Here is a 25093-nt window from a genome sequence, read left to right as displayed (position 1 = left end):
GAGACCCAACCAGGTATTTTAGACGAGATTGGGCTCATCCGGGGGGTATGGCCATAGACAGAGGCAGGTGTGGCTAACAGGGTATTTTAAGTTTTCAAGGACAACACAGCAGCACCTGGCAGACACTACTACTACCTCGAGGTGATTCACATTTTCATTAGATCATGCTACATTCCTTTCAAAGACATTTCTTTCTTTGCAAAGCTGGGCTTTCCATGGTTGCTGCAATAAAAAGCAAGTACCACTTGAAAATCACTGGGTAACAGGAAATGAGAGTGGCAGTGTCCAGACATTCCAAGGTTAGTGATGTTGGACTGTGCCCAAGAGGTACAAACTTCCTGTTAGTAATTGTGTCTATTCAAGAATGAAACTTAACCTTACTTTTTCTTTATGTATATATATTTGCTTTATAAATGGCTGCTTGGTTGTTAAAACATAAATATTTATTAAAGTGTTTAAACCTAATAACTTAATAAATGGAACTGTTAGGTATTTCTTTTGGCCAAGGGGTGTTGTGGGAAAAAATTATTGAGACACTAATGGTACTGTGAACTAAAACAGTTTAGGAAACTCTGAACTAGTGCAATGTCTACTGGTTAAAAAAATAATTGCTTTATTCTTCACAATCTCACAACAGTTCACGAAAAGCCAGAACTGTCCTCTTCCAAGAAGAATAACAAGAGTAAAGTCAAGGATTAATAGAAAGACCATAGCGTCTCACTCATATGATAGGTGTCAACTGAATGATTTCCATAAGCAAACACAGCTGGGAGAGACCGAGGAGATGAAGGCACAGAGGAGTACACCAGCAAATGCTGAAAACCCCCGAGACATGGACAGATTCAGAAAACATCCCAGTCTTCTAGAAAAGGGATTCATGTGCCCACTACCTGACAGGATTGTACAGTATCAGTACTGGCATGTATATATGGTAGAGAGAGCTTGAAAAATTACTCTGACAGGTGGAGAAAATATGAGCATGATGGAGAAAACTTCCAAGTTTGGAGAGAAGAAACAGCTATCAAGAATATTAGCCTCTTGGGACTTCCCTGGTGGTCCAGTAGTAAAGAATCCACCTTACAATGCAGAGGACATGGGTTCGATCCCTGGTCAGGGAACTGGGATCCCACATGCCACGGGGCCAGTAGGTCCACACGCCACAACTACTGAGCTTGTGCGCCTCAACTAGACAGCCCACGTGACGCAAACTGCAGAGCCCACATTCTCTGGAGCCTGTGTGCCACAACTAGAGAGAAGCCCATGTGCCTCAATGAAAGATCCCACATGCCTCAACAAAGATCCCAAGTGCCACAACTAAGACCCAAAGCAGCCAAATATAAAAATAAATTAAATTAAATTTAAAAAAGAATATTAGCCTCTAAATGCAAATCAAATCTACAATGAAGGACCACCTCACACCAGTCAGAATGGCCATCATTAAAAACTCTACAAATAACAAATGCTGGAGATGGTGTGGAGAAAAGGGAACCCTCCTATACTGTTGGTAGGAATGGTGCAGCCACTATGGAGAACAGTGAGGGGGTTCCTCAGAAAACTAAAAATAGAACTACCATGTGACCCAGCAATCCCACTCCTGGTCATATACCTGGACAAAACTATAACTAAAAAGATACATGTACCCCTATGTTCATAGCAGCACTATTCACAATAGCCAAAACATGGAAACAACCTAAATGTCCATCGACAGATGAACGGATAAAGAAGATGTGGTACATATATACAATGGAATACTACTCAGCCATAAAAAAGAATGAAGTAATGCCATTTGCAGCAACATGGGTGCAACTAGAGATTATCATAGTAAGTGAAGTAAGTCAGAAAGAGAAAGGCAAATACAATATGATATCACTTATATGTGACTCTAAAACAGCACAAATGAACCTATCTACAAAACAGAACAGACTCACAGACCTAGAGAACAGACTTGTGGTGGCCAAGGGGGAGGGGAGTGGGGGAGGGAAGGACTGGGAGTTTGGGATTAGCAGATGTAAACTATTCTATATAAGATGGATAAGCAACAAGGTCCTACTTTATAGCACAGGGAACTATATTCAATATCCTGTGATAAACCATAATGGAAAAGAATATTAAAAAAAGAATGTCTATATGTGTATAACTGACTCACTTTGCTGTACAGCAGAGATCGGCACAAAATTGTAAGTCAACTGTACTTCAATAAAAAAATAAATAAAATAAAATAAAAGAATATTAGCTTCTAAAATGACCCCCAAATGATCCCTGCCTCTTGATATTTATACTCTCTTGTAGTCCGCTCCCCTGTAGTGTGGGCTGGACCTACTGACTCATTCTAATTAATAGAATACAGCAGTGGATGCAACTTTTAATATTAGTTTACAAAAAGACTACTTCTGTCTTGCTCAGTCTCTTATTCTCTCAGTTGCTCTGATAGAAGCCAGCTTCCATGAACCAATCACTCATAACATGAGCTACTCTATGGAAGGTCCATGTGGCAAGGAACAGAGAGAGCTCCAGCCAACAGCCAGTGAAAAATGGAGGACCTCAGCTCAACAACCCATGAGCAACTAAACATTGCCAAAAATCACATGAGTGACGTTGGGAGTGGATCCTTCCCCAGTCAAACCTTCAGATAAGACTACAGCCCTACCAGACATCTTGACTGCAGCTTTATGAAGGATCATAAGGCAGAGATGCAAGGTAATCTGCACCTGGATTCCTGTCCAAACAAAAACTGTGAGACAATAAATGTTTGCTGGTTATTGGAGGAGATCAAGATGGCAGAGCAGGAGGATATGGAGCTCACATCCTCCCATGAACACATCAAAAATATATCTACATGTGGAGTAATTCTCACTGAAACCAAACTGGAGACTGACAGAAAGACTCCTGTACAACCAAGGCTGTAAAGAAAGATCCACACGGAGTCAGGTAGGAAGGAAGAAAAGAGATCAGGTCAGGAACTGCACCCTTAGGAGATGACACAAATGAGGAAGGGGATTACATGGATTTAAAGACATTCCCTGGGGAGTGAGCAGTTCAAACCACATATTGGGCACCCCAGCCCTGGGGTCCAACACCAGGAAGACAAGTTATCTTGGCTGATTTGAAAACCAGTGGTAAGAACAGGAGGGCTGTAAGAAACCTAGACTCCACTCACGAAGAGTGCACACACACTTGTGTACCCACCGGAAGCAAAGTAGAGGAAGCAGATTGAAACTGCCCAGGACTCTGGCCATTTTCCCACAACCACTCCAGCACATGCCCCAGCCCACACCGAGCACCCACTCCCAGGCCCTCTTACTCTAGCACAGCTCCCCAGTAGACTGAAGGCTGCCATTGCCAAGGAGAGTGTGTAGTTGATGGGGGCAGAACCTGCTCAGACCCAGCATGGCATCTGAACAAGGGAGGGATGGCCATTGCTGTTGTTTGCAGAAGCAGCAGATCAGGAGCAGCCTGGAGCTCTGACTCGTGTCCCAGGACCACCCCAGCATGCACCCTGGCCCATGCTGAATGCCCACTCTGGCCCCTGTTGCTCTAGTGCTGCTCCCCTCTGAGGCAAATGTACCGATGCTTACAAGAGGGAGAGCTCACACTTAGAGGGAATGGGACTAGCTCAAACTTGACCCTCAGGGCTTCTGCTCCAGCACCTTGGGACCTGACCCCACCTCTGATATGATGGTGTCAGCCACTGAGCACAAGAGAAGCCCCAGCTCACACCTGGTTCTGGCCCTAGCCCCTCCAACTCCAGTCCCACTTCCCATCAAGGTGCTAGCTACTAGCACACTCTTGAGGAAGACATGACATGCTCATTGCAGATCTAGCTCTCCTACCAAAGCCACTGAGCACACATAGACTGTATAGAGATGCTCCCACACAAGGATACCCCTTCAACACTGGGATAGGTAACTGTTTTGCCTAATTTCCTTGAGACAGAGAAAGGTAAGCAAAATGAGAAAACAGAGGAATTTGTTTCAAATGAAAGGACAACAACAACAACAACAAAAACCTGACAAAACAATTAATGAAACAGAGATAAATAATTGACCAGATAAAGAGTCCAAAGCATTAGTAATAAGACAGCAAACTGAACTTGAGAAAAGAATAGATGAACACAGTGAGAATTTTAACAAGGAACTACAAAATATAAAACAGAACGAGTTAGAGTTGAAGAATACAATAACGGAAATGAATTACACAATAGAAGGAATTAACACCAGACTAGGTGATACAGAAGAACACATAAGCACTCTGGAAGATAGAATAATGAAAATCACCCAATCAGAACAGCAAAAAGAAAAACAAATTTTAAAAATGAGAAAAGTTTTTTAAAAAATGAGAAAAGTTTAAGGAACCTCTAGGACAATATCAAGTATACTAAAGTTCACATTATAGGGGTCTCAGAATGAGAAGAGAGAGAGAAAGGGATCAAAATATATTCAATAAAATTATGGCTGAAAACTCCCCTAAAAAGGGAAATAGATATCCAGGTACAGAAAGCATAGAAAGTCCCAACAAGATTAACCCAAAGAGACCTACACAAGACATATCATAATTAAAATGGCAAAAGTTAAAGAGAGAATTCTAAAGGCAGCAAGGAAAAAACAAAAAGTCATATACAAGGGAACCCCCATAAGGCTAACAGCTGATTTTTCTGCAGAAAATTCACAAGCAAGGAGAGACTGTCATTATATATTTAAAGTGCTAGAAGGGGAAAACCTACAACCTGGAATAATTTACCCAATAAAATTATCATTTACAATTGAAAGAGAGTTAAGGCACTTCTCAGACAAGCAAAAATTGGAAGAGTTCATCAATACTAAACCAAACCTGAATGTTAAAGGGTCTTTTCTAAGTGGAAAAGAAAAGGCTACAACAAGAAGTAAGAATTTATAGGAAAGGAAAACTCCCACTTGTAAAGGAAAATATATAGTAAAGACTGTGGATCAACAATTTAAATAATCTACTACAAAGATTAAAAGACAAAAATCGTAAAATCAACTATAACAATAATAAACAGTTAAGGGATAGACATGAAGATGTAAAATATAAGATGAAAAACACAAAATGTGGGCTTTCCCTGGTGGCACGGTGGTTGAGAGTCCGCCTGCTGATGCAGGGGACACAGGTTCATGCCCCAGTCCGGGGGGATCCCACGTGCCGAGGAGCAGCTGGGCCCGTGAGCCATGGCCGCTGGGCCTGTGCATACAGAGCCTGTGCTCCACAATGGGAGAGGCCACAGCGGTGAGAGGCCTACGTACCGCAAAAAAAACAAACAAACAAAAAAAAAAACCCACAAAATGTGAGAGTGGGGAGAAAAAATGTAGATCTTTTAGAATGTGATTGAACTTAAATGACTACCAGTTTAAAACAAGTAGATATCGTTATAGGTCAACATATATGAACCCCATGGTAACCGCAGATCAAAAACCTACAACAGACACACAAAAACTAAAGAGAAAGGAACACAAGCATATCACTAAAGAAAATAATCAAACCACAAGGGAAGAAACTAAAAGAAGAAGAAAAGAACAGAGAAGAACTACAAAAACAAACAGAAAACAAGTAACAAAATGGCAAGAAGTACATACCTATCAATAATCACTCTAAATGTCAATGAATGAAATGCTCCAATCAAAAGACATAGAGTACCTGATTGGATAAAAAACAAGACCCACTGATATGATGTTTACAAAGGATTCACTTCAGAACTAAAGATACACACAGAATGAAGTAAGGAGATAGAAAAAGAAATTTCATGCAAATGGAAACATTGAGAAAGCTGATGTAGCAATACTCATATTAGAAAAAATAGACTTTAAAACAAAGTCTACCACAAAAGATAAAGAAGGGCATTAGAGAATGATAAAGCGATTAATACAAGAAGAGGATATTACACTCACTAATATATATGCACCCTAACAGGAGCACTTAAATATATAAAGCAAATACTAACAGACATGGAGGGAGAAATTGACAATAACACAATATTAGTAGGGGGCTTTAACACCCCACTTACATCAATGGACAGGTCATCCAGACAGAAAATCAATAAGGCAATAATGGTCTTAAAGACATAATAGACCAGTTGGACTTAATGAATATCTACAGGACATTCCATCCAAATCAGCAGAATACACATTCTTTTTAAGTGCACATGGAATGTTCTCCAGGGTAGATCACATTCTAGGCCACAAAACAAGTCAACAAACTTAAGAGTTTAGAAATTATATCAAGCAATTTTTCCAACCACAAGGTATGAATCTAAAAATCAATTACAGGATGAAAAATGGGGAGACATGGAGACTAAACAACATGCTACTTAAAGACCAATGGGTCAATGAAGAAATCAAAGAGGAAATCAGAAAATACCTCAAGACAAATGAAAATAAAAACACAACTGTCTAAAATCTATGGGATTCTTGGGACTTCCCTGGTGGTCCAGTGGTTAAGACTCCGCCTTCCAATGCAGGGGGTGTGGGTTTGATGCCTGGCTGGGAGCTAAGATCCCACATGCCTCGCAGCCAAAAAACCAAAACGTAAAACAGAAGCAATAGGGCTTCCCTGGTGGCGCAGTGGTTGAGAGTCCGCCTGCTGATGCGGGGGACATGGGTTCGTGCCCTGGTCTGGGAAGATCCCACATGCCGCAGAGCGGCTAGGCCCATGAGCCATGGCCACTGAGCCTGCACGTCTGGAGCCTGTGCTCCGCAACGGGAGAGGCCACAACAGTGAGAGGCCCATGTACCGCAAAAAAAAAAAACAGAAGCAATATTGTAACAAATTCAATGAAGACTTAAAAAAAAAGTGGTTCACATCAAAAAAAAAAAAAATCTTTAAAAAAAATCTATGGGATTCAGCCAAAGCAGTTCTAAGAGAGAAGCTGATATGGATACAGGCCCACCACAAGAAATTAAAAAATGTCTCAAATAAACAACCTAACCTGCCATCTAAAGGAATTAGAAAAGAAGAACAAACAACTCCCAAAGTCAGCAGAGGGAAGGAAAAATAATAAAGATCACAGAGGAAATAAAATAAAGACCAAAAAAATAATAGAAAAGATCAATGAAACCAAGATCTGGGTATTTTTGAACAGATAAACAAAATTGTTAAGTCTTTAGCCAAGCTCACCAAAAGCAAAAGGGTGAAGACCCAAATAAACAAAATAAGTAATGAAAGAGGAGAAATTACAACTGATATTACAGAGATATAAAAAAAATCATAAGAGAATACAATGAATAGTTATATGCCAACAAATAGGACAACCTAGAAGAAATGGATACATTTCTAGAAACACACAATCTTCCAAGACTGAATCATGAAGAAACAGATAATCTGAACAGACTGATTCCAAGTAATAAAACTGAATTAGTAGGGACTTCCCTGGCAATTCAGTGGTTAAGACTCCACATTTCCAATGCACGGGGCATGGGTTCGATCTCTGGTTGGGGAACTAAGATCCCACATGCCGTGCAGCATGGCCAAAAATAAAACTGAATTAGTAATCAAAAAACTCCCAGCAAACCAAAGTCCAGGACTGGACAGTTTCACAGGGGCATTCTACCAAACATATAAAGAAGAGCTAATGCCTATCCTTCTCAAACTATTCCAAAAAATTGAAGAGGAGGTAACACTCCCAAATTCATTCTTTGAGGTCATATTACCCTGATACGAAAACCAGACAAAGACACTATTAAAAAGAAAATCACAGGCCAATATCTCTGATGAATATAGATGCAAAAATAATCAACAAAATATTAGCAGACTGAATTCAACAATATTTAAAAAGAATCATACTCCTTGATCAGTGGGATTTATTCTAGGGATGCAATATCTGCAAATCAATCAATGGCATACAACATATTAACAAAAGGATGGATAAAAATCACATGATCATCTCAATAGATGAAGAAAAGGCATTTGACAAAATTCAACATCCATTTATGACATAAGCTCTCATCAGAGGTGGTATAGAGGGAACATATCTCAACATAATAAAGGTCATATATGACAAACCTACAGCTAACATCATACTCAATGGTGAAAAGCTGAAAGCTTTTCCTCTAAAACCAAGAGCAAGACAAGGATACCCACTCTTGACACTTCCATTTAACATAGTATTGAAAGTTCTAGCCACAGCAATCAGACAAGAAAAAGAAATAAAAGCATCCAAATAGGAAAGGAAGAAGTAAAACTGTCCCTATTTGCAGATGACATGATACTATATATAGAAAACCTAAACTCCCCACCAAAAAACTATTAGAATAAGTGAATTCAGTAAAGTTGCAGGATATAAGATTAATATACAATTAATATTTATTATTTTTAGCTTAAATTTTGGAGTAATTCTTATGCAGTAATAGATAAGTAACACAGAGACTAAAAGAAATATGACAACTAAATGCAATGGGTGACCCTAAATTGGATATTGGAGGCAAGGGAGGATGATCTAAAGAACATTATTGAACAACTGGCAGAATCTGAATATTGAAAGTATATTAAGTCATAGTATTAAACTTCCTGAATATGATCATTGGACTGTGGTTACGTGAAGGAATGTCCTTATTAAGAAATACACATTGAAGTATTTAGAAATAAAAGGACATGATATCTGTAACTAACTCTTACATGGTTCAGGGGAAAATTAATAATAATATATATTATAAATAGAGGCAGTGATAAGTAAATTTGGCAAACAGCTAATCTGTGAATCTGAATAAAAGATATTTAAGAATTTTTTGTAATTTTCTTGCAAGTCATCTGTAACTTTGAGAGTATTTTTTTTAAGGTTTTTTCCTAAAATGGTTAAAAGGAGCAATTGGTCTTATGTAGTTTAGCCTAAAATGTGTTGTTTCAGTATTCCAAAATATAATGACTTTTATTTTCCTTAGTAAGAAACAAGAGGTTTTTTGTCATTTAATAATGATAACCTTTCCCCCTTTGGGTGCTTTTAAAACCAAATACTAGCATAAATGTATTGTGTAGAGTGTATTTTCAGGAAGGAATTAGATTTGGATAATTTAGATTAAAATGCTAACTTATAATCTTCCATATTTAAGTCCTATACTTATTCTGAACTAGAATGATTTGGACCAAGTAAGGAGACTTCAGAACAAATTGAAGGGTTAATACCCAACTCTAAAGTCTATCTGGTACAAAATGTCAAAATTTGACTTTGGTACCTTCCTGACATCTGTCATCAACTTCATGATGATCTGAATTGCCACCATACTCTTCCTTTTTCCTATGAGTATCCAGGGATATTTTCTGGTTAGAAAATTTCATATTACTTGAATTTTTTACATTTTATTTCTTCACATTTTAAAGCAACCTTCATGGAAACAATGTAGTCATTGTCCCTCACACCAATCTCCATTCCTTTTTTCTCCTTTGTCATTCCACTTTCTTACTTTTGCCTTCTTTGACCCCTGCTTTCCTTTCCCCTCATATCCTTCTCTACCTTTTTGACACCTTTCTTCCTTGTTCTCCATACTAGCCTCACCTTAGTCTCAGCTTTCATCATCTCATGCTTAGATCACTATAATCATCTCAAAACTGGTCTTCTACCTCTAGGCTCTCCCAACCACGTTATCCGTTACAGAAGTATTTATTTTTAGAAATCCAGAACCTATACACTTCTGTACTATATCTAGTTTAAACTTCCCAGGATGGTACTCAAGGTCCTCCAGGACTGGCACCAAATAACTCATACCAGCACCTTAGCTCCCACAATTTCCCAGCACAAAATCTCCTCCCCAGCCATCTAGGTCTTTTTGCTGTCATTTCCTTATCTCTAAGAGACCAAATCAGGTATTTTCCTCCTTGAGTAACCTGAGAGAGCCTTGTTTCTCTCCCCTTTTACAGTCACCTGTCACTGACATATTTAGGACAAAGGCCAAGAGATTTAGTTCTACCCAGGAGCAGACACCTAAGATGCCCTGGGCCAAATTGCTTTGGCCCATTTGACATTAGTGCCAGTAGTGTGAACGGTTGCATGAATATTGCAGTGCTCCAGCTCCAGGGGGTGCTGTGGAGTCCTTTGGTGTATCCTTCAACACCATGGAAACTTACACAGTCTGAGCAGGGCTATAGACTGAAGTGCAGGGGAGTTAATAAATGATGGGGGATGGAAGTCAGTGGATAAATGCCCCAGCCTCCTCAACCTTCACTGAAACAATTCTGAGGCACATTCTGTGTGGTTCTACAGATGATCCCCAGAGTAAATGGGCCTCAGTTTTCCACAGTGATTTCCATCTGGGTAGCATACCCTTTATTGGCTTTTTTCCTTGTCCTACTCTGCCCACTCCCTCACTCTGTTTCCTGGGATCAATATCATCGTCTTAGGTAAGTGCACTTGAACTAGCTACATCCAAGTCCTTGCTTAGGCTCTGTTTTTTCAGGAACCCAAGACACAAAACAATATTCATTATTCTTCTATTCCTTTATTAATAAAACCCCATGTTTTAGCTGCACCCATGGCCACTTAGTTATAGGTTACGTTTCTCCACCATCTTTGCAACTAAATATGTCTATATGACTTATTAGCAACGGGCTATAAGAGAACTTATATGCCAAGCCTTGACATTAAAAGAAATACAAGTGTGGTTTTCTTTCTCCTTTCCCTGTTCCTGATGGCTGAGATGCAGATACGATGGCAAGAGGTGGAACAGCCATTATGGACCCAGAGACAGAAGCTGTCTTTTAAGGATAGACTGATCTGCCCATCCCACTCTGTGATACTTCACTGTGAGCTGATACAGGAGAGAAAAATAAACTTCTCTCTTCTTAAGTCATGGTATTATAGAGATCTCTGTTAAAGTAGCTTAGACAGTATCCTTAAGAAGTTTAAGACTTTGGACAAAGTCACACAGCTTTTAAATAGGGATTCCACAACTCAAGCTCTTAGTAAGCCACTCATTTGTTGTGGCTATGTGACATCCCTCCTATGTGTCTATGTATTGGGACAGTAAAAAGATTGAGAAATATTGCATTACCTATGACATTTTCCAGAAGAGAAGATTTACCTCCCTTTTTCCCATGCAAAAGGGGAAGAGTGGTTCTGAGTCCCATCAAGAATACAAATAAGGCAGGTTCTCTTACATCGACCACCTAAGAGTTGCTCTGGAAGAAGCGACAACCTTGCCTCCTCCTCTCTGCCATCCGCTCGGCAGCCACAAAACAGCAACTATATGCTCGTGCATTTCCATTGATGCTGGCCAGGGTGGTGTCCAGATCGGCAATGCCGGCTGGGAGCTCTACTGCCTGGAACGTGGCATCCAGCCCAATGGCCTGATGCCAAGTGACAAGACCATTGGGGGAGGAGATGACTCCTTCCACACCTTCAGTGAGAAAACTGCTGGCAAGCATGTGCTCAGGGCCGTGTTTGTAGACCTGGAACCCACGGTCATTGATGAAGTTCTCACTGGCACCTACCCCCAGCTCCTCCACGCTGAGCAGCTCATCAGAGACAAGAAAGATGCTGCCAATTACCATGCCCAACATCACTACACCATTGGCAAGGAGGTCACTGACCTCGTCTTGGACCGAATTTGGAAACTGGCTGACCAATGCACAGGTCTTCAGGGCTTCTTGGTTTTCCACAGCTTTGGTGGGGGAACTGGTTCTAGGTTCACCTCCCTGCTGATGGAAGGTCCCTCTGTTGATTATGGCAAGAAGTCCAAGCTGGAGTTCTTTATTTACCCAGCCCTCCAGGTTTCCATAGCTGTAGTTGAGCCCTACAACTCCAACCTCACCACCCATACCACCCTGGTGTACTCTAATTGTGCCTTCATGGTAGACAATGAGGACATCTATGACATCTGTCTTAGAAACCTTGATATTGAGCACCCAACATATACTAACCTGAATAGGTTGATAGGTCAAGTTGTGTCTTCCATCACTGCTTCCCTGAAGTTTGATGGAGCCCTGAATGTTGATCTGACAGAATTGCAGACCAATCTGGTGCCCTATCCCCACATCCACTTCCCTCTGGCTACATATGCCCCTATCACCTCTGCTGGTAGCAGAGATCTCTAATGCTTGCTTTGAGCCAGGCAACCAGGCTGTGAAATGCAACCTTCACCATGGTAAATACTTGGTTTGCTGCCTGTTGTACCGTGGCAATATGGTTCCCAAAGATGTCAATGCTACCACTGCCACCATCAAGACCAAGCGCACCATCCAGTTTGTGGACTAGTACCCCACTGGCTTCAAAGTTGACATTAATTACCAGCCTCCTACTGTGATACCTGGTGGAGACCTGGCCAAAGTACAGTGGACTGCATGCATGCTGAGCAACACCACAGCCATCGTTGAGGCTTGGGCTCACCTGGACCACAAGTTTGACCTGATGTATGACAACTGTGACTTTCCCTGGTATGTGGATGAGGGCATAGAGGAAGGAAAGTTTTCTGAGGCCTGTGAGGACATGGCTGCCCTTGAGAAGGATTATGTGGAGGTTGATGTGGATTCTGTTGAAGGAGAGGGAGAAGAAGAAGGAGAAAAATACTAAAGTGAAAACATCACAAAGGTGCTGCTTTTACAGGGAAATTTATTCTGTTTTAAACATTGAAAAGTTGGGGTCTGATCAATTAATTTGTATGTACTCATATACAATTACTGACCGATGCTTTAAAAACTGAAACTTTGGGGCTTCCCTGGTGGCGCAGTGGTTGAGAGTCCGCCTGCCGATGCAGGGGACACAGGTTCGTGCCTCAGTCCGGGAAGATCCCATGTGCCGCGGAGCGGCTTGGCCCGTGAGCCATGGCCGCTGAGCCTGCACGTCCGGAGCCTGTGCTCCGCAACGGGAGAGGCTACAACAGTGAGAGGCCCCCGTACCGCAAAATAAATAAATAAATAAATAAATAAACGACACTTTGTTACAGACTCAAGCTATCCATTTCTCTGATGGGTTTGAATAAAGTATTTCCTATCTTAAATGAAAAAAAATACAAACAAAAATGAAGAAGCCGTGAAGCTATGGAGAAAACTTAAATCTATTGTCTTTTTTATAATACCCAAGGAAAAATATTTAATCATAACATGGGCTGAATTGTGCCCCCCAAAATTGTATATTGAAGTCCTAACCCCCCGTGTCTCAGAATGTGACTATATTTGGAAATACGGTATTTAAAGGAATGCTTAAGTTAAAATGAGGCCATTAAGGAGGGCCCTAATCCAATCTGACTAATGTCTTTATGAGAAGAGGAAATTTGGACACACACAGACACCAAGGAGGTTCACACAGAGATAAGACCATAATTAGAGGCAGCAAAAGGGCAGCCAGGGAGACGGCCTGAGAGGAAAGCAAACAGTCACCTTGATCCAAGACACCTTGATCTTGGACTTCCAACCTCCAGAACCATGAGAAATAAATGTCTGCTATTTAAGCCACTTAGTCTGTGGTACTTTGTTACGGCAGTCATAGTAAATTAATACAATCACTTACTTTCCAAATCAAGGAAGAACCTAGCATCTATTTCTATTGGATTAAACTAAGTAAATGAATAAATGAATGGTGATGTTGCCATACTGCCAAGAAACATCAAGACATTTTTCTCTGTAACAAGCCATTCATTAAATACATACATTTTAATTGACTTGACTGAGGGAGAAGAGTAGTGGCATGACCTAGCTGAGATATTTGTAGCATTCAGAAAGGACACAAGAGTCTCTGTGAACTATTCTAACTTTGCTAAATATAAAATGACATCGGTCTAGATGCATCTGCAGGCGAGTCAAGAAATCTGAAATGATGAAGCAGCAGAATTCTGAACCACAGGCTGAGCAGCTGCCTGAATTTCCAGAAGTGAAGAGTTTCTTAAATGAACCATTAAAATTTTATCAAAAGCAGGCCGCAAGATGTCAGAGGAAAATGAGGTTTCACAACTTTAAAACACATATATTTCGTGTTTGATTTCTAAGGAACCAGTTATGTCCATGGTTATTAGAAGCTTCCTATCTTCTGAAATAACATAGCTTGAACACAAAATGTCAAAAACTGATTTTTTCCTGGAAATTACCCTCTGGTATATATTCAGTTTTGGGTGTTGGTGCCATCATCCGCATAGTCACTCGAACGCAAATTTCATTTTTGTGTAGACCTAAGAACAAAACCTTCTCTTCCTTCTTTTTATAAAATAGTATCCTGAGATTCTGAGATAACATTTTAAAACTGTCACAATTTGCAACTACTTATCTCTGTGAATCAAAATTATCTTGTCACTGTACAACAAACAAAACTCAGACATAAAAGAATTGCAATGCTGAGGCTAACATAAGACATAACTGTCATCCATAATCTCTATATCAATTTTTTATTCAAACAAATGTCAGTATTTTCATTGTTTTAATTTATAAAATAATGCATACTAATTAAATTTCCTTTTAATCTAATTTTATATTGGCGTGCCACACAAGATTTCATTTGGAAAAAAATTCTGCTGCTAAAATTACTTGAAACAAATTATTATCTGTAGAATAAAAAGCAAGGTCCTCGACAAGAGACACAGTAGCATGAGCCCATTTAATCTCTTCAGCCCTATCTGCTGCTACTCAGTCACATGTAGATCCCTGAAAACCCATCCTGCTTCTCATTTATCTCCCTTCTGTCATCTTCTGTCTACAATATTCTTGCTTTTTCACTTCATGTAAGGTTCATCCTTTAAGACTCACTTCATACCTCTCTAAGAAGTCTACCCTGGACCACCAAGGCCCAGTTAGAAGGACCTCTTTCATATGTCCCTTATAATAACATATGGGTTTTTTTGGGTGGGGGGGTTGTTTTTTGTTTATCTTCAACAGGTAAATTTATTTTTAAGGAAAGAATGTGACAAAAGTTTAGTTTTCAGAAAAAGCATTCATGAGTCTCTTCTAAAATATCTTTTCTATTTTAATTAAAAAGCTTTAAATTAATAGCTCATCATGAAGTTCTTTCAGTTTGTTTGGTTTTGGTTTTGAAAGTTCTTTTAAAAACTTAGGATAGGGCTTCCCTGGTGGCGCAATGGTTGAGAATCCACCTGCCAATGCAGGGGACACAGGTTCGAGCCCTGGTCCAGGAAGATCCCACATGCCGTGGAGCAACTAAGCCCATAGGCCACAACTACTGAGCCTGTGTTCTAGAAGCCGCGAGCCACAACTACTGAGCCTGCGTGCTACAACTACTGAAGCCCACGTGCCTATAGCCTGTGCTCCACAACAAGAGAAGCCACTGCAATGAGAAGCCCATGCACCACAACAAAGAGTAGCCCCCACTCGCCACAACTAGAGAAAGCCTGCACACAGCGACAAAGACCCAAAGCAGCCAAAAATAAAATAAAATAAAATAATTAATTAATTAATTTTGAAAAAGGCCTTCAGGGTGAGAAAAATGATTATTTAAAAATATAATAAGAATAAAAATAAAATAAATGAATTCAAGTATGTAATTTCAAAAACTTATATACACAGAATATTTCGAAGGTGTGGGATGATCAACAATCCTTGAAGAGCACATACAGGAAGATACAACACAAGAAACACATATTTCATCTCCTGTTGAGTCTCCTTCGCAGAAGACCAAAAGTGAGTAGCTAATTGTAAAACCCCTTAAATGATACTAGACTAATAACATATGTTTTTAATTTTTATATTTATTTTTCTACCTTGCTCACTGAACTCTGAGCTTTGGGAGGACGGACTGTGCTAGAGGGATTAGCGCATGGTAGACATTCATAAATATTTGATAGAAAATGAAGGAAGTTGTGGGATACAAAGTTAATATACAAAAATCAATCAATTTCCTAAAAACCAAGAATGAACAAGTGGAAGTTGAAATAAAAAACATAGTATCATTTAAATTAGCACCCTAAAAATGAAATACTTAAGCACAAATCTAACAAAATATGTACAAGACTATTTGAGGAAAACTACAAAACTCTGATAAACAAAATCAAAGAACTAAATAAATGAAGAGATATTCTATGTTCGTGAATAGGAAGATTCAATATTGTTAAGATGTCAGTTCTTCTTAACTTGATCTATAGATTCAATGCAATTCCAATCAAAATCCCAGCAAATTATTTCATGGATATCAACAAACTGAATCTAAAGTTTACACAGAGAGACAAAAGACCCAGAATATGCAACACAGTGTTGAAGGAGAACAGAGTTGGGGGACTGACACTACTCAACTTCAAGACTTACTATAATGGTACAGTAAACAAATACTGTTTACTATAGTAGTAGTGCGTAGTGTGTATTGGCGAAAGGATACCCAAATAAATCAGTGAAATAGAATAGAGAGCCCAGAAATAGACCCCCGTAAATATAGTCAACTGATTTTTGACAAATGAGCAAAGGAAATACAATGAAGCAAAAATAGTCTCTTCAACAAATGGTGCTAGACCAGGTAGCTGGAGCACGCTGAGAAGAGTAGGAACATTCTGGGTCCAGAAGAGTATCTGTGTAGATAGTTCAACTCATGGTATGATTTAAATGTTTATTCCCTCAATAGACGAATACTATTTGCATTTAATAGACATCTATTGTTCTCTTCTTTGTTTTCTGTGGGTTTTTAAAAATAAATTTATTGATTTTATTTATTTTTGGCTGCATTGGGTCTTTGTTGGGAGGGCTTTCTCTAGTTGAGGCGAGAGGGGGCTACTCTTCGTTGCAGTGTGCTGGTTTCTCATTGCAGTGGCTTTGCTTGTTGTGGAGCACAGGCTCTGGGCACATGGGCTTCAGTAGTTGTGACACATGGGCTCAGTAGTTGTGTCTCACAGGCTCTAGAGCAGAGGCTCAGTAGTTGTGGCGCACGGGCTTAGTTGCTCCACGGCATGTGGGATCTTCCCGGACCAGGGCTTGAACCCGTGTCCCCTGCATTAACAGGTGGATTCTTAACCACTGCACCACCAGGAAGCCCCTATTGTTCTCTTCTTTGAATGACCAACTTTAAACTTTTTCTCATTATCCAACATGATTGTTTGTTACCTTTATTATTGACTTATTTTTGACCTTATGTATTCTGCATTCTAATATTATGTTATAGCTTTTCCAAACATTTCTCCTAGTCATCCACATGTTAATATTTATTTTGGTATCTTTAAAATTATAAAAACTTTAAATTTTGGAAAAAAGGAAAAACAAATGGTGCTAGAACAACTGGACATCAGCATATGAAAAAATGAATCTAGACATGGACATTACACTCTTTACAAAATTTAACACAAAATGGATAACAGACCTAAATTTAAAACACGAAACTATAAAACTCCTGGATTATAATGTAGGAGAAAACCTAAATGACCTTGAGTAGGGTAATGACTTTCTAGATATAACACAAAAGACACAATCCATGAAATAAATAATTGATTATTATTAACTGCATTAAAATTAAAAACTTCTGCTGTTCAGCAGGAAAACAGTATCAAAAGAATTAGAAGACAAATCACAGACTGGGAGAAAACATTTGCAACAGACATATTTGATAAATGACTGCTATCCAAAATATACAAAGAATTCTTGAAATTCAGCAATAAGAAAACAACAACCCAATTTAAAAACAGACCAAAGACCTTAACAAATACTTCACCAAAGAAAATACATAGATGGCAAATAAGCATGTGAAAAGTTGCTCCACATCATGTCTTCACGAAAGTGCAAATTAAAACAAAAATGAGATAGCACCACACACCTATTACAATGGCCCAGACCCAGAGCACTAACAACACCAAATGCTGGCAAGGATGTGGAGCAACAGGAACTCTCATTCACTGCTGGTGGGAATGCAAAACGGTACAGCCACTTTTGGAGGACAGTTTGGCCGTCTCTCATAAACCTAAACATACTCTTATCATATGATCCTGCAATCACACTCTTTGGTATCTATCCAAAAAAGCTGGAAACATATCCATGCAAAAACCTGCACACAAATGTTTATATCAGCTTTAGTCATAATTGCCAAAACTTAGAATCAACCAAGACGTCCTTCAGTAGGTGAATGAATAAATAAACTGTGGTACATCCAGGCAATGTCATATTATTCAGAGTTTAAAAAAAAAAAAAGAAAGAAAGAAGAAATGAGCTATCAAGTCATGAAAAGACATGGAGGAAACTTTAATATATGTTACTAAGTGAGAGCAGTCAATCAACAGGCTACATCCTGTATGATTCCAACTATACGACGTTCTTCAAAAAGCAAAAATGGTGGTTGCCAGAGGAAGGGACAGGTGAAAGATGACTAGGCAGAGCACAGAGGATTTTTAGGCAGTGAAAATACTCTGTATGATATTATAATGATGACTATGTCATCATACATTTGTCCAAACCTATAGATATACAATACCAAGAGGGAATCCTAGGGTAAACTGTGGACTTTGGGTGATCGTGATGTGTCAATACAGGAGCACCCTTGGTTTAAAAAAATAAAAAGTACCATTCTATTGACTGATGTTGATAACAGGAGAGGTTATGCATGTGTGGGGGCAGAGAGTACACGGGAAATCTCTGTACCTTCCACTCGATTTTGTTGTAAACCTAAAACTGCTTGAAAAAATATTGTCCTTTAAAAAAGGAAGGAAGGGGTCTTCTCTGGTGGCGCAGTGGTTAAGAATCCACCTGCCAATGCAGGGGACACGGGTTCGAGCCCTGGTCTGGGAGGATCCCACATGCTGCGGAGCAACTAAGCCCATGCGCCACAACTACTGAGCCTGTGCTCTAGAGCCTGTGAGCCACAACTACCGAGCCTGTGTGCCACAACTACTGAAGCCCATGCGCCTAGAGCCCGTGCTCCGCAACAAGAGAAGCCACCACAATGAGAGAGAAGCCTGCGTACTGCAATGAAGAGTAGCCCCCCTCGCCGGAACCAGAGAAAGCCCGTGCACAGCAAAGAAGACCAAATGCGGCCAAAAATAAATAATAAAATAAAATAAATAAATGTATTTTTTTAAAAAGGAAGGGAGGAAGGGAAGAAGGGAGGAAAGGAGGAAGGAAGGGAGGGATGGCGGGAGGGAGGGAGGAAGGGTGATTGTAGGGAGGGAAGAAGGAAGAAGACAAGTGCACAGTAAGCGGCTCATAAATGAGGTAAGTGTTGCTGCCATGGTATGATTTGAAGCAATATTGGCAAGCTCTTTCCTTAAAATTATCTCTAATATCTGGCTTTCAGCTAACTGGAAATTCCCACTATTAGAGATTCACTTTTTTGGGTTAAGAATTAGGGACTCTGAAAGTAACCAACAACTTAACCTTAAATACTCCTCTGCAGCTCAAATATGACAGCATGTTCCCAAGGCTTCAGACTTGCTTAACTGAGAGGAGAGAGCCCTGGGAAAGAAAGCGCAGAAAAGCAGAGAATGAGCCCCATTCCATGCCAGTTTCCCAGGATGGGTGGGAGGGAGGGGATGGAATGGTTACAAATTCATGTGTGGTAATTCAGTGCCCAGTTATGACATGTTTAAACACTGCTGTTTTTGTGGTTTTTTCCAGCAACTCTGTGAGATGAGAGGGAGGCACACATTTCTTCATCTGGAGAAACTGAGCTCCTCAAAGATTAGATAGAGGCAAAGCTCACAAGACCTGGCCGACTTTTCAATAGTCTTCTCTTTCCCAGACCAATTCCCTCCAAGCAAGGGAGAGAGACTGTGTTGCCACCCTAATGATAATGTGCTGATTCTGTTCGTTTGACTAAGGCTACACCAGATTAGCAGACCATAATTACAGCTACAATCCATGTCTCTGATACAGCTGAGGGAATGTCTGTTTCACTGAACTGAATCAAGGAAGGTTAAGCCAGGCAGCCTCCTGCTCTCTGAAAGTGATAGCGCTATTTCAGCGTCACAGCGGATACTTCACCTGAGCGGCAGGATTTCCTACAGCTTGGGTTTCAGATGGTTTACTTTGATTTCTTGGGGTGATAAAGAAGTTTGCTCATCTTTAAAGGATGTGTTTAGTGGCCACAGCATTGTAAAACCTTTAGTACGTTCTTTTGTGTATGGATGGGAAGAGATCTGCCTTTTTATTGTTACACAACTTTACTCAAGACTTCTTTCAGTGAATTGTTTTCCTCACAATTCTCTCCCTTTTCATCTTCTTTGATGCTTTGTGGAAATAACGAAGTCTGTTGTTCTTGGCCCTTGCTTCATCAGTCGATGCCGGGTTTTAGTTTTAATTCCTTGAGACTTAGAAGTGGAAATCAATCAGATTACTCTGTCACTGGTGATTTTCTAGAGTGAATCCGGGAATGTCGTCACATTTTGCCAGAATCTTCGAGACGGTTTCTGCTCTTTTCTCGTCTGGTCCTTTCTCTATTCGTTCTTGTCAGCTTTTAAATCATAAAGCAAATTGCAGGGGCTTCCATGGTGGCGCAGTGGTTAAGAATCCGCCTGCCAATGCAGGGGACACGGGTTCGAGCCCTGGTCTGGGAAGATCCCACGTGCCGTGGAGCAACTAAGCCTGTGCACCACAACTACTGAGCCTGCGCTCTAGAGCAAACGAAGCACAACTACCGAGCCCATGTGCCACAACTACTGAAGCCCACGTGCCTACAGCCCGTGCTCCACAACAAGAGAAGCCACCACTCACCACAACCAGAGAAAAGCCCGTGTGCAGCAACAAGGACCCAACACAGCCATAAATAAATAAATAATTAAAATAAATGATAAAAAATAAATAAATTTTTTTAAAAAGCAAATTGCAGGTTAAATTTGACTAAAATTTCAAGAAATACATCAAGGTGAGATAAGTAAGCTGAGGGCCAAGTTGGGAGTAAAGAGAAAGGGGAATGTTTCATTCTTCCCCCAAACCATCCCAGACTTTCCCTAAATAGAATCCATGGTTTGTGGGCTCTCTAATGAGTAGTGGCCAAGAGGAAGCCTCACGTTTGAGGCATGTTATTACCATTTTTTTTTTCACTGCTTCTCCTTAATTGGGGGCTTAAAAGGGAGGCTGCCCACAGTTTCTGACAAACAGCATTAGCCTCATCAGAATGAAATGCCTGATCCTGGAGCTCTTTCGTAAAGACTTGAATGCTTTTGTTGAGGGGCTGCATGGAGTCTGACATGTTCTACCTTTGTGGAATGCAAGAAGAATACCTCAACTGAGAATTAGTTGTGGAGATTTATGAAATCTCTATTCCTGAAGGCTTCGTTTTCTAGAATTGATTTTAGTATTCCTCAACAACAAGGCAGAAGGATAGACTAGATCAGTTTTCACTGAGTTTTGCAGTTTGATACCCACAATAAGAAATACACTTTACTGATACCAAACACACACACATGTACATGAATACACGTGAACACACATGACAAAAATTGCATAAAGTAGTATTTATCCCTAGTACTCACAAGTCCTTCTACTTCCCATTCCACTTTATTTCATTTTTGAAACGCAAATCTCCACCCACTGAGTTGATTTCCCACACTAAGGAGGTGCAACCCACAGTTTGCAAAACACTCAACAGGACGCCCTTTTATTGTTGTCTAACCCTGTAATTCAATATAGAGAGATTTTGATTGAGGACAATCCTGACGAGTTTGAGGCATGGAATAAAGGAGTCTGATCAGCTCTAGGTTTGTTGTATTTTTAAATCTCTCTGTGTGTTCATTCTCTTCACCCCAGAGAGGATTCCATTATCTTTGCTCAAAGAGCAGACACTGCTCTGGCTGTTTCCCCTGCTTCTCTTTGATCGCAGCCCTTCCCCCAAGCCTCCCTTCTATGCTGGTGGAGGCTGTTCAGACTCTGGGGGTTTGCTGGGCCAGGGGCCTGCTGCGTGTTCACTGTGTTGTTTGGCTGTTCCCTATACCCCCAACCTGTGCCATTCCCCTGCTGAGCTTTCATTCCCGATCTGCCAGGTTAATGGGATGGCTGTTCTTCTTTTATTGTTTTCCTATTTGGTACAGGGTTTGTCAGTTTGCTCCTGGGACCATTTTTAACAGGCTGCTGAGATGACAAAAGTCAGTGGAGATTGTATTTTAGGAATAAGTGTTTCTTCATCTGCCAGGATTCAATCTGGGAAGAAATTATGCACTCACAAAAGGCGATTTAAAAATAAGATTTTTTTTCTGACAGATAGAAGACAATTCAATGTATCTTAAGCCACATTTTAAAAAATGCATATATCATCAACATCAAATTAATTACACAGCATTTTACACAGCATTTGGGTCAGAAAGATAAATTGACTGATTATATTATTTATTTTACCCATAATATTCAACAACACCAGCTGTTGCACCTATTAGGTACAAAGTAAGGTATGTAAAACACATTCCGTGACTTCAAGGCATCTAGACCTTCAGAAGGGAGATAAGAAATGCAGGTAAATACCTTTCTTATAAAATAAGATTTTAATAAGTGACTTGGACACAGGACAGTACAAAACCCAATCACAGTATTGCTCCCTTTACAGAATTCATAAGAGTGAATTTTCAAGATATGAGCTTACAGGGAGTTCCCTGGTGGTCTAATGGTTAGGATTTGGCGCTTTCACTGCCGTGGGACTGTGTTCAGTCCTTGGTCAGGGAACTGAAATCCTATAAGCCGAGTGGCTTGGCCAAAAAAAAAAAAAAGGATAGGAGCTTACCAAATTGTCTATTTTTAGTTAATACAAAATTGAATGAATGAATGAATGAATGCATACTAGGTGCCTACTTTGTGCCATGTGCTGTTAGGGTGATGGAATGGACTTCCTATTGATCTCTGATTTCTTCATGTTCTTCTCAAATGAACTGGCTGCCCAAGAACTGGACTTGTAAGGAAAGAGAGCCCCGTACTAGGGCAGATAGAGACTGAGAAACACAAGAGCCATGTAAATAAGGCCATCAGGACTCATGTCTTTCCTTCCCCTCTGACTGGAGCAGTGTTAGCCAATAGAAATACAAAGTGACCCATATATGGCATTATAAATTTTATAGTAGCCACATTTTAAAAAGTCAAAAGAAACAGTAAAATTTATTTTAATATATTTTATTTAACCCAAAATATCTAGATTAACATAACATGTAATCAATGTTAAAAATATTAAGATATTTTACATTTTTTTGGACTATTGTCTCCACAGTTTTGAGCAGCCAGATCTCTAGAGTTCAATAACGTCAAGTCACTAGTGGCTACTGTACTGGGAGAACACGGGTCTAGATCAAGTAGCAGAATTGGAGAAAAGCCCAGGTAGTTAATGAGCTTCTCTAACATTCAGAGGAAATGACTCTTACTTCATGGAAGAGAGAAGGCTGAAAATTATTTCTCTGTGCATATTAATGGAGAAATGGGAGTTGTCAACTAAAGATCCACCCTTGATTCTCCTTCCAGCCTTTCAGACCTGGGGTGATGAGACAGAAATGGTGTGGGGTCTCTCCTACTTCCCCAGTGCACCAGGACAAACATCTGCTCCAAGGAAAACAAAGATGACCCCTCCAGACTTCACACCAGTGTCACGCCTTGCAGCTGATAAATGCTTTCATATAATATCTCATTTAATCATTTTAACCACACTGTGCAGGAGTCAGTGGAAGGTTTTGTTTTTTGGTTTTTTTGTGGTACGCGGGCCTCTCACTGTTGTGGCCTCTCCCGTTGCGGAGCACAGGCTCCGGACGCGCAGGCTCAGCGGCCATGGCTCACGGGCCCAGCCGCTCTGCGGCATGTGGGATCTTCCCGGACCGGGGCACGAACCTGTGTCCCCTGCATCAGCAGGCAGAGTCTCAACCACTGCGCCAACAGGGAAGCCCTAAGTGGAAGTATTGTTATCATCATTTTATAAATGAATGAACTGGAGCTCAGGAAGATTAAATGATTTGCCCAAAGTAGCACAGTTACTATCCAAGTGTCTTGAAGTTTAATCTAGTATGTGTCCCACTAAATCAGAACTGCCTGGTGAAGGAAGTGAAGAAAATATTTACTGAAGTATAGAATTTTTTCTCCTTTGGCAACACCCCAAGTCTCCCCTCTTTCCCTGCAAAAACAAAACAAAACAAAAAACCAACACTGATGATCACTTTACAAAAGTAATAATTAAATAACCTCTTGGCCAATTGAGCTTCTAACTGGGTTTTGTTTTGGGGTTTGTTTTTTAAGTTGGATATTGTTGTCTTGTTTAGCAATTTAGAATATCTCACCATTGAGAGCAAGCTAAAACATTACAATACATACAATGCAAAAAGGCAAAGTTTTTTCATTGGCCCTAAAATGTGTTGTAATCTTTTCTGTCTGGGAAAACAAACAGAAGTGGATCAGCAGCATGTTTGTTATATGAGATGCTGGCCAAGTCCCAGCCCCTAGGACGCTGGCTTACCTAACAACAATACCTCCCTTTCAGGCAATGCCCGCTGTTTTATGAGAAGATCACAGTCCTCTGGGAGTGAACTGCTCTAGTCAGCAGTATCTAGATTTACTAGTGCCATGTAGGGAATTAGAGCACTATCAACTTTTGATGCACCCTCCTTCTGACACTGTGAAAAAGACTGGGACAGACTTTAAAGACAGAGAGCTCACTCCTTAAGAACCCGAATTCTGTCCTTTGGGAAAAGGTCCTTAGAATAAAGGACATTCAATATGTTTATCACTCTCAATTTTAAAAACATAATGGGCTCAAGAGCCATATTTGTCTTGATCTGTTTACCCAATTGTGTTCCCATTTTTATTCCTTTCCTTTCACTCCAGAGCCCATTTGCATTCCTGGTTAGGCCACCAATGGTACCCATTCAAATTTTTTCTTCCTCTTTCATTTTATGCCTATTTTCTTAGTTCTTGGTTACTCCTTCTCTCAGTTAACTTTTGACAAATCATAATGAAATAAGCTTAGCTAGTTGTAGATAGCAAGCAACATTATGGAAACTGGGATGGCCTGGGAGCATCTTAAAAGTCATCTGGATAGCCCTCAGAAAGTAGACAAAATGTCTCTCAGTTGGAAGCAAGCTAATGTGTCCAGCTCATCTCATTCACAGAAAATCTTCTGGAGTTTCCTTACAGCTACCACAGGGATGCCAATTAAGGTGACTTGCTGATTTAAGTGCTAAGTAGTGAATCATTTGCTCTGCTTATATGCCACATACTGTGATTTCCTTAGGGGTAGGCAAATGCTGGAAACAAAAAACAAAGACACTATGGCCCACTAAACCACTCCCATTGTCTA

General features: G+C 40.1%; 1 pseudogene across 1 annotated transcript; it reads left to right on the top strand.

Moving 5' to 3' along the window:
- Positions 1-11271: 11271 nt before the first annotated feature.
- LOC308617284 (tubulin alpha-1A chain-like) lies at positions 11272-12566 on the top strand (annotated as a pseudogene). The gene has a single exon. The product of its transcript is annotated as a tubulin alpha-1A chain-like (transcript).
- Positions 12567-25093: the final 12527 nt, after the last annotated feature.

This window comes from Mesoplodon bidens (genome assembly GCF_964165515.1).
Source record: "Mesoplodon bidens genome assembly, chromosome: 5".
Lineage (NCBI taxonomy): Eukaryota > Metazoa > Chordata > Mammalia > Artiodactyla > Ziphiidae > Mesoplodon > Mesoplodon bidens.
The sequence above is the reverse complement of the archived record's forward strand: the minus strand, read 5'-3'. Positions and strand labels throughout refer to the sequence as shown.